This window comes from Cupressus sempervirens, chromosome 1 (assembly GCF_028749045.1).
Source record: "Cupressus sempervirens isolate cs-2001-9-10 chromosome 1, ASM2874904v1, whole genome shotgun sequence".
Classification (NCBI taxonomy): Eukaryota; Viridiplantae; Streptophyta; class Pinopsida; order Cupressales; family Cupressaceae; genus Cupressus; species Cupressus sempervirens.
In genome coordinates this window covers 641,162,451-641,173,887 of record NC_143118.1, presented here as the reverse complement: position 1 = coordinate 641,173,887, position 11,437 = coordinate 641,162,451, and positions in this window count along the sequence as shown.

Genomic DNA, 11,437 nt, shown 5'->3' with positions numbered 1-11,437 from the left:
TGTGTAGATTGCAGTACTTGTAGCTTCTCTCTAGTACTTGAGTGAAACATTATTCTCCATCATTAATGTCCTAGAACAGTCAGTAACTGATCCATTCCTTCTCTCTACTATACCATTCTGAGGTGGAGTCCTAGGTGTTGATGTCTACCTTTTGATTCCTCTTTCATTGTAGAACTCTTCAAATTCTCTTGATGTGAATTCACCACCTCTATTAGATCTGAGAAATTTTAGGCTCTTTCCAATCTCTTTCTCTAATCTAGCCAAGTACCATTTGAACATTTGAAATGAATCTAATTTTACTTTTAGGAACATGACTATCATCATCCGTGAATAGTCATCTACAAATAGCATTATGTATCTGTCACCTCTGTAGCTTTGTACTTCAATAGGACCACACAAGTTAGTGTAAACTAACTCTAATACTTCATTAGAAGTATAAGTCTTGCTTTTGAAAGTTGACTTAGTCATCTTCCCTAGTTGGCATTGTTTGCACATGGTATTATCAGGTTTCTTCAACTTGGGTAGACCTTTGACTTTCTTCATCTTGCTAATGCTTATTAGATTGTCAAAATTTACATGACATAGCCTCTTATGCCATAACCATACATCATCAATTTCAACAATGAGACAAGAAGCATCTTCCATGTCTAGATAAAACAAGTTACTCCTAGTTTGATCACCTTTTCCTATTAGACTTCCTTGAGAATCATAAATCTTAGCAACTCCTTTTTCAAATTCAACCTTACATCCTATGTTGCCTAACTGTGAGACACTTAACAAGTTATAATTTAGGCCTTCAACATAGTATGCATTATCACATGATATTATTTCAGTAAGCTTGATACTACCTTTCCCATTGATCTGACATGGTGAATTGTTACCAAATCTAACATTATTTCCTTCATATTGAGTAAAGATAATGAACTTACTTTTGTCTCCACTCATGTGATGAGAGCATCTGTTGTCTATGATCCATCTATCATTCTTGTTCATGCAAGTTACTAGAGCAGTTGTTTCATCTTCATCTGATTCATCTTTCATAGCCACATAGACTACTTCATCATCACTCTCGTCAAAGTCTTCTTCAACAATGTAGCATCTTTTGCCTTTACCTTTGTAGTCTTCGTTGTCCTCTTTCTTGTTCTTGAAGTTGCCTCCATCCTTGTAATTTTTCTTTTGTGTGCATTTGGCTACAATGTGACCAACTTCATTACAATTAAAACAAATGATTGGTAGCTTACCTTTGAATTTGCCTCTTCCTCTATGAAATCTTCTTGCTAGTAATGCCTCCAATTGGTCTACATCATCTTCATCAGTGCTGTTGTCACTAGATACATACTTTCCTTTTCCATTCTTTTTCTTTGTTTGCATCTCATCATTGTCTTTTATTATCATATTGGATTTGAATGTAGATTCAAAATTTTTTGGCTTGTAGTTGTCAAAGTTGGATAGCTCAAAGGCAGTGAGTCTTCCAATTATTCCTTCAAATGATACTGTGTTACCTAGTACACACCTTAGTTCTTAGATGGCTGATATTCTTATAGCAAAGATGGGAAGCAAAGTTCTCAAGTATTTGCTACATATTGTTTCTTTTGCTAGTTGTCCTCCTAGGCTTCTTATGGCACTTACTACTTCCTTCATCCTTACACCATATTGAGTAGCATTCTCTCCTTCTTCCATCTTGATGTCATCAAATTTTCCTCTTAGGCTTTCTCTTTTGGCTCTCTTGACATTATCATCTCCTCCATAGATTCTTGATAATGTTTCCCACATCTAATGTGAAGTATCACATCCTTTGATGTCATCATACTCAGCATAGCTTAGTGTAGAAGTATTATCTAACATTGCTTGATTGTGCTCCTTCTTCTTGCTCATGTCATCTATAGTGAGGGGTCCTACAGGGTCTACATGATCAACTATGATTGAGGTCTGTGCATAGTATCTTATTGATCTGAGGTGTAGCTTCATCAAACTTTGCCATGCAACAAAGTTGTCCTTGTTTAGCTTGGGAACTTCTCTCTTGGACATCTTGATCTTCTTGCTTCTAGTACCCTGGAACAAATCAGTAATCTACTCTGATACCAATTGTTAGAATTCTTTAGAATAACTAAGAGAGGGGGGGGTGTGAATCAGTTATCCAAGGTCCAATGATGTCCAATAAAACTTTTTCTACAAATTCTTGATGGCACATAACTAAAATTATCATGCATGCAATTAATCATTAAAAAATCATGAAAAGTAAACATGCATCACACCATAACACTAAGGATTTGATAACCCAGAAACCCTCTAGAAATAAGAAGGTAAAACTGGAGTGGGGATGATACCCACAAAATAATTGCACAATTGATTTCAATCACTTTTGATGGTCTGCCCTGTTAAAGGCTACAACAAATTGTTAAATGTGACCTTGTTAAAGGATTTAAAAACATTCAACTTGGAATGTCACCCTATTAAAGGATTTACATAGAGCTGTTAGGCTCACCCAAGTCCATGGGATTTTTAGTCACTTTCTCAAAAGAATCTTTCATCCCTCTCTAAGGATCTCATATCCTCCTCCTAAGGATCTCTTATCCTTCTCCTAAGGATCTCTTTTATCCTTCTCCTATGGTCTCTTTATCCTTCTCTTAGGGATCTTCTATCCTTTTCTTGAGGCTTATCTACCTAGCAATGTAGGATTTCAATATCTAATATAATGGTAAGAAAGTATTAGAAGGGGTTTGACTTGATATAGATTGCAACTTCAACCTTGCAGATTTTAGATCGCTCTTCAGTCAATTTCTTTGCTTGGCTTCTCTCCCTTGTAGTGCTGACAGCTTGTTCACACTTCAAGATCTATCTCCTTGAGTTCCTCTACTCATTATGCCAATACAATCTCTAGTCACTTGATCAACTCAGAGTCTTGATGCTCTGTTCTTACTCCTCTTGGATTCTTTGCATGATCATACTTATGACCAATTCCCTCTCATGCATGCGCACTTGATCTCTGACCTATAACTCCTCATAAAGAAGTTTTGTACTTGATTTCTTGCTCAAATATTAATTTACTCTTGAAAAAATGGTATTATTTTCCCTCCAAATTGTTTCTTCTAGAAAATTCATGATAAATCCATTAGCATTTGCCAAAAATGTTTTACATAGTGTTCTGTGCCACTAGCTCATCATTCTTATCTTCTATCTAGTTCACAAAATTCTAGATAACTACCATGTCAGCTCAGATCTGGCGAATCTTTTACTTTTCAAAATAATACAGCAACTCAACATCATTGGTTTACTGATGCTCGACACCTTCTGTGTTACTCAGCTTCTTAATGTTATTTACTAGCGCCTAGCACCTAAAACATTTTGGCTTGGCACCCATTTCTTTTTCAGCACCTATATCTTGCTCGACACCTATATCTTACTCGGCACCTATAGATCACTCGGCACACACTAAGTTGAACTTGCTCCGCTTCAACTAAGAATTTTTTTGGCATAACTAGAACTTAGTTAATCCTTACATCTTTAATGTATCTCAGTGTGTCCATTCTCTGTGTCTTAGAGTATGTCATCAATACACCATTTTATCAATGGGTTAGCTAATCCTTATACTTCATTACAACATCATAACTTCAACCTTTCTCTAGGTACTCTAGTTACATCTTATTGATTGCCACCTCCTTGTCAATCAACCAATTGATAGTATTTGGATCACTTAAGCAATTGTCATTCTTCCAGGTAGCAAGTTTGACATCAATGACCTAACAATGATTAAAAACATTCTTTATCAATTCCATTATTCTTCATTCATGGTCTTTTTAATCATTTCCAATAGGTGAATCCAAAAGAACCACCTTTACATAGTCTAATAGCTACAAGTGGACAATGAAAAGGGCAACTAGCACAAGATTCATTTGCTAAGGTTTATTTGATAGTCATAGTGACTTCAACTATAGAGAAGCAAGCAAAGGAGAAAATAGGATAGAATGATACCTCTGATCCTACAATACAAAGATAAGGTGCACCTCCTCAGATTACAATCAATGATTAAAGTAGAAATGAAGAAGATAAGGAGGAGAGCCCTAAGGAGAAGGAACAAGAGGCAATCCAAACATTGGTCAATTTTCCAACTACAAGGACTCCTATTGGAACAACATAGTAGTTGAGCATTGATGTAGTACCACTACAAATATCAATACTAGGCTCGAGCTCTACCAAGGTAGCAAGGGTACTTCACTATGGAGACCCTACATTTGATTAGGAGATAGTCATACTGAGCTATGACTACAAAATAATGAACATAGACTAGATCAATGAAGTGCAAGAGGCACTAAAGAAGAAGAAAAAACAAAAGATACTTAGGAATGAGTATAAGCAAAGACAAGCATTGATTTAAATCAAAGACATCTTTCTTGATGCATTCAACTTGCAAGTACTTGATGAGACAAAGCCCATAATGGATCAATTATCCAACATAGTGGACCAAGTACAAAATGAAGGCCTAGATACTAATGTCAAATTGCTTGAATGGTCTGAAAAGAAATTCTAGATGAAGGTAAATTAGAAAATATTTGGTAAGATAGCACTATCATAGGTAGAGCTAGCTAAAAAGGTTGAAAAGGTGATAGTTGTACTTGAGAATATATTCTTACTGTACTCCAAACTATGTGATTCCTCATACTTCACACAAGAGACCAGCCAAAGGATATTGATATTGGAAAGGAACCTCAAATTGTCTAGCACATAGCTACCAAAGGATCTAGGTCAAAGTGAGAAGCATTTTGCTATAATCCTTCACAAGAAAAGGAATTAGTTATACTCACAATAGATGAGGCTACCACTAAGGCCAAGTTGATACAAATACAGTAAAAAATAACCCCTCACATGGAGATTTGCACAAAGAAATGGCCTATACAAAGAATTTCTTGAAGAAAGATCCCAATCATTCTACATTGGAAGGCCTGGTACACCTTGCAAAAGAGACAACCATCCAACTTAAAGCACTAGAAATTGCATTAGACAATTGGGATGCTGCCCTAAAGATCATTATTGAAATAGTAAATCCTTTTTGGCCAAGTATTCAATTCATTCATAGAACCCTTTGACATAAGTGTCAAAAATGGGGAGATTTAATAAAGAGGGAGATAATAAAATTTTGAAGTTTTGAGGAGAAATAAGGAGATAAGGAGATAAAGCCAAAAGGATACAAAAACTGCAAGGGATGATGTGTGAAATGGGGAGAAAAAAAAAGCAAATAAGGAAAGGAATGACAAGGCAAAGATAAAGAGTATTAGAATAATCAGCATGGGACAAATTCAACATAAGGAGTTTTGGATATAGAAATGGCACATTAGCTCAAGGGGAGTTACAAGTTTTTGTGGTATATAGTCTTCTATAAAATTTTGAACAAGGTTTTGAAGTTTTGTACACATGCCGAAGAAGATGTATATTGTATTCATAGAGGTCAGATTTATAATGCTTAGTTAAGTGTCTTTGACACTCATGTCAAACGGGCAGATTGTTGGTCTTAGATTGGTTTTGACAATTGAGTGTCAACACACTTAAAAAAATTATAAGGTTGATCCTGAGTATAATATAGATGTCAAGCTATAGTATGTGCCAAGCCAAAAGTTCAATAGGTGCTGAGTTATTCAAGTGTCGAGTGACAATTGATGTCAAGCAAAGTATAGGTTTCGATTAGTATATATGCTGAGTAAAGTATAGATGCCAAGAAAGAGAGAGTTACTATAGGAGTCGAGCAAGATAGAAATCCTATATGTGTCGAGCATCAGTAATCAGTAAGTGTCGAGTAACACAGAATCAACATATGACTTTGTGCCTTCACAAACTTAGATGTAAACCATTTTTGAGCCAACTCAAGATGAATCTTGAAGGATCTAAAAGATAAGATTGAATCTTTTACATTCCTATGTAATCAACATGCAACCAATCAAAAAAAGGGAGAAAGCATACAACCAATTAGGAAATATGGAAAGAATTGAGTAGGAAATATGGATGAATCTCAATCATAGATTCATACCTAACCTTAAGTCTTGAAGCCTTTATAAGGAGGTCAAAACCCATACTTTAGAGTAGAGTGAGAGGATGCATGTAAGAATTTTCATGGCAATGCATGAAAGAATGCTAGCAAAGTTTTGAAGGAAGAAAAAGGGGTGTATGAACTTAGAGGAAAAATAGCATCGCAGAATCAAGTTGGTCAAGAACAGAGTATGAGCATTATGAATAGAGTTATATCAGATCAAGAAGGATCATATCAGATTGGACAGAATAAGGATATGGAATTAGTAGTTGAAGATTGTAAGACATTAGGTCAAGACATTCTACTATACTTTCTAACCATTGTATTTGGAGAATGAAAATCTTATGATGATAGGTTGGCTTAACAACTATATTGCAGATCCTTAACAAGGTTATAAATCATTTAATAGGGTAACATTCCAAGTGAATGTTTGTAAATCCTCTAACCAAGTCACTTTTAACAGGGTGTAAAGCCTTTAATAAGGTAAGTCTTTCATAGGATAGACCATTGATGATGGTCAAACTTTGTAACCTTAACCAATGATGTATTGTTGTAGTGATAAGTTGTGGGTGTCATCCCAACCCAATTTAACCTTCTCATTTGGAGGGTTTCTAGGTGACCAAATCTTGTGTTATCTATTTTCATGCATGTCTTTACTTTCATGTTGATTAGATGTGTTAGATGCATGTGATTAATTTCAGCTAAAAGTTTTAGAAGTTAAAGTTTGTTACTTCTAATTCATCCCCCCCTCCCCCCCTCAAAAGGAAATCCTCCCACTTGTAAATTCCAATAGAACATATACACTTTGGCTTGGGCTCTAAAAATCTAAGGCTTGTGGATTCAAAGCCAAAGAATGTGTATTCTATAGTGCATGTGCGCATTTAAAAATTTTAAAATAAAAATTGTGTGTCATATTTTTGGCACCACAACTTGGTGCATTCTCCCTAATGTTAAAGGTAGAAAATAATTAAAGAGGTGTGAATTCATTGAAATTGATGTATGTGTAGCTGAACTTATGAAATTATTTCAAGAAAAAATAGTTTATGACTACATAGGTCATACAGATAGAGATACATGGTTATATGAGAAATTCAATTTATGTAAGGATAGTCTTACCTTGGGTATGACTATATTAGTTATTGACTTCATTGGAAACAATACACTAAAATCTCAAAATGAAGTGCAAAAAATTTATTACAATTCTATAGAAGTGTCAATTTGTACACATACCATTTATTCATGCACATGATAACACTAAGGATGACAAAAAAGTATTAAGAGAGTATCACTTCTATATTAATAATGATTAAAATCATTCATCATATTTTGTGCATGGATGTTTTAGAGTTTTCTATGATAATTTGAGTGAAAGAGATGTCAGATACAATCAACGCATTTTATGGTTAAACAATTGCACCTCATGATTCAAGAATAAAAGAATGTTCTACTGGTTGAGTACAGTGCATGAGACAAGTGGAGTGTAACATTTTTAGAATTTCACTAAGGTGAGACATGGAAAGGGAGAGCATGATGGTGCTAGAGCATGTCTAAAAAGAGTCCTTAGTAGAGAGGAATTAAAGTACAAAGGTGGCACAATATTAGAAAATGTTGAAATAATTGTCCAATGGTGGAATTCCACAATGGGACTAGGTAATACAAGTAAGTCTATGGTTTCTAGATATTTTTAGTTGATACATGAACCTAGCATTAAAAAATTTCAAGATATTTGTATACTTATAGATTCAAGTGTGATGCATTCATTTTGAAGTTCAAATGCAATAGCACTAGTTATTCATACTGGAAAGCTTGCATGCTTTTTCTCTTCTTGTATGGATCATATATGGGATGAATGTGAATCAAAAGAGTAGGTTGACCAATTATCTTGTAAACCTTTACATACAACTCATTCATATTAACTTCCTAGAACACTACAAATCAACCAAATTAAAGCATCAATAGATTTTGAGCACATATCTGACCTAGTTGAACCAGGTACTAAGTTATCAGTTTAATATTTGGTTAAAATATATTAGTTTCAATTTCGGCATTAACTTATCCTTCTATATAATGCAGGTCATGTATATGCAATTATTTCATATCAGAATAATGATGAAGGAATAGATTACTTTCTATGTCAGTGTATTGAGCCAAAAAGAAACTAAGAGCTATAGTTATTGATGGTGAGGATATTGAGTACCCAATAGGATATGCACATGGCCTAGAAGGTAGTATATTTGTGTCCCCTTCTATGAAGATCTCTTTAAGTCAATTTGTTATGTATAATGTATCAATTTTGACTTTAAATTGTAGTTATAATTAAATGTGGATACCCTATCAAGAAATCTTCCACGTGGTTATTTGAGGATTTTTAGACACATAGACATATTCTTCATTACTCTAACCTTATTGTTGCAATGAATATTCAATTGATATTTTATCATGGTAGGCTTCTTAACAAGAAGTTGTGGATAGTATGTGGATCTGACCATGAGGTAGTACTTGATACAATAAGAGTTAGAGTTGATCCAGAAGGTTCCCTTGATTGATTGTGTTCTATATAATTGAATCATTCCACATATGGTAGAATAATTTTGTATATATGTTATGCAAAATGTTGAAACTATTGGAAATATAAGAGGAGTAATTGAAAAGGGAGGGGTGAATTAGTTACTACTACAAAAATAAATTTTAGATCTCTTCGATGTTAGTACAAAATAACTTTTTGAAAACTTAATTTTGTTGATGCTCAGTAAATACATAGAAAAATAATATTGTAACTTGGTAAACACTGAAACAACTCAGTAAATGCATAACATGAAAATCTTTAAGATGTTATCTATGATTACTATTACTTTAACTAAGATAAAAACACATAAGAGAAATAGCATGAACACATTTGACACCAAGTTTAACATGGAAACCCAATTTGGGAAAAACCACCAATTGCAACTAGTTACTAATTTTCACTCTTCTAAAGTGAGCCTTGTTAGGAGCCAACCCTATTAAAAATTACAAAACAGATTGTTAGGTGTGACCCCATTAGAGGATTCAATCACCCTATGAGGAGTTTCCTTGTTAAAGGTCTTTAGACAATTCAATAGAATGTCACCTTGTTAGAGGATTTACAAATAGCTTTTAAGAAAAATCTATTAAGAGAATTAGATTACTACTACAATGGTTAGAGAGTAATAATGACATGACCTAATTTGGATGCAACTGAATTTCTAAGTACATATCTCAATTCTGGCTTGTATACTTGATCATTCTTGATCTAATATATCTTTACAACTCCACAAGGATATTCTTGTTATCCTTCCAATTTGCTTCCTCTTAACATCATCAAAGCTTCAATTATATTCTATGGATTCTTACTTTCTAAATCTCAATTTGACCTTATATTTATGTCTTTCATGTTTTCAAGTCAGCTAGAATATAATTTTAAATAATTAATATTCATCTCCTTAGTCGGCTACAACCAACAGATAACTCAATTGAACTTAATATGCCAAAACAAGAAAATTCTTCATTAGCCAACCCTGTTGGGCAGACACTAACTCAGAAATGATTTTTTTGTATTAACCAAGTGAACTTAGTCAATACTACATACTTCCAAAGTTCCTTTGGTAACTGAGTGAGCTTGATTAACACTCAATTTCCACAAACTTTCCTTTAGCACATGAGTTAACTCAATAGATATTGTCTTCTAAACTAGGAAAACTCTAGAATACTCTATAGACATAGAAAACTATCTTCAACTCCAAAGTGAGTTTGGCATACACTGACTGGCAGTGATATGATATTTTGTGTAACATCAAAGATAATACACAATTAATCAATTTCTTAAACAATCTCCCTCTTTGGCATTGATTGCAACACAACATGCCATAGTGCAATGAAATTTTTAGAGTAAGAATAAACTAGGATCATATCGTTAGTTTCATTCAGATTCTCATCCATGAGAACTCCCTCTATCACTATGAATTATTTCTTCCTTTAGTTTTTCCCTCTACTAGTAAACTTCTATCTGCTACACCTTTTTCTAATAGAAAACTTTTCTTTTGATATCAGACCAAGTTCATTCTCCCTTTTTGACATCTTATACTCTTTATCTTTATAAAATTTCTATGAGATGTGATAGAAAACTTCTCCCTCTTTGATATCTCATGCCAAAGACAATGTTCAATTAATATCAATGTACCTCAAGTATGGATTCATTTTCAATATGCCCTTGTCAATATTGCACCAACTAAATGATCTTCAACATGTTCTAGTTGATGTATCAATAAACTTTATTTAGTGAGCTTCAGATAGGGGAATAACCCCTAGCTTACCTTTTAGATACAAAAATGCATCCTTAGGTAATGGCTTGGTGAATATGTCTACAATTTTTTCTTTTGTATTCACATATTCCAATCTTACTTCTTTATCTTGTAGGAATTCTCTCAAGAAATGATATTTTATAGCAATTTGTTTTATTTTTGTATGCATCACTAGATTCTTTGATATATTTATTGCATTGGTTTTATCACAATATATGACTAATGGATCATTGATCTATATCTTCATACCTACCAATAATTATTAGAACCAAACAATATTAGAACAATTGACTGCTACTACCACATATTATGTCTCTGCTATGGATTGAGAAATACAATTATGTTTCTTGCTTGTGAAAGACACTAGTCTTTTACCAAGAAAGAATGCTCCACCACTGGTGTTTTTTCTGTCATCAATACTTCCTACCTAATCAACATCTATGAATACTTTTAAATCCAACTTGCCTCCTATTTTGTACCATAAACCATAGTCTTTAGTACCTTTAATATATCTCATGATTCCTTTAATTTTCATCAAGTGATTTTCTTTAGTATTTGTTGAGAATCTTGCCACCATATTGATTCCTAATGCAATATCAGGCCTTATATACACTACATACTGCAATTTTCCAATCATTTATTTGTATGTGGTTTGATCTACCTCTTTGGAATCATCATTTTTGAAAATTTTATGTCTATTAGACATAGGGATTCCAACTGGTCTAGTGCCACCCAAAAAAATGTACTTAGAATTAGTTTTTGTTTCATGTGTTTTCATTTCTGGATACCCATTTGGGTCAAATAAAGGGTCCAACTCTCACAGTTCCACTATTAGTGTTCTGGGTTAGAGTTTTTAATCACCTTGGGATACGTGTAAATGCCAAACAAATAGGAGTATGTAATTGAGCCATCATTTTGGTGAACTAGAAGGTGTAAATTGGTTAGATGATTTTCATTTTAATTTAGAGCATTCTAGAAAAAGAATTAGGTCAAAAGGCCCCACGGTTTGAAAGTTATTGCAGTTTTTTAGTTTTTGGAGACATCCTAAGAATGCTTCAAAGTTAGGTTAGGGGCATTAAATGACCTTGAAAAGGGCCAA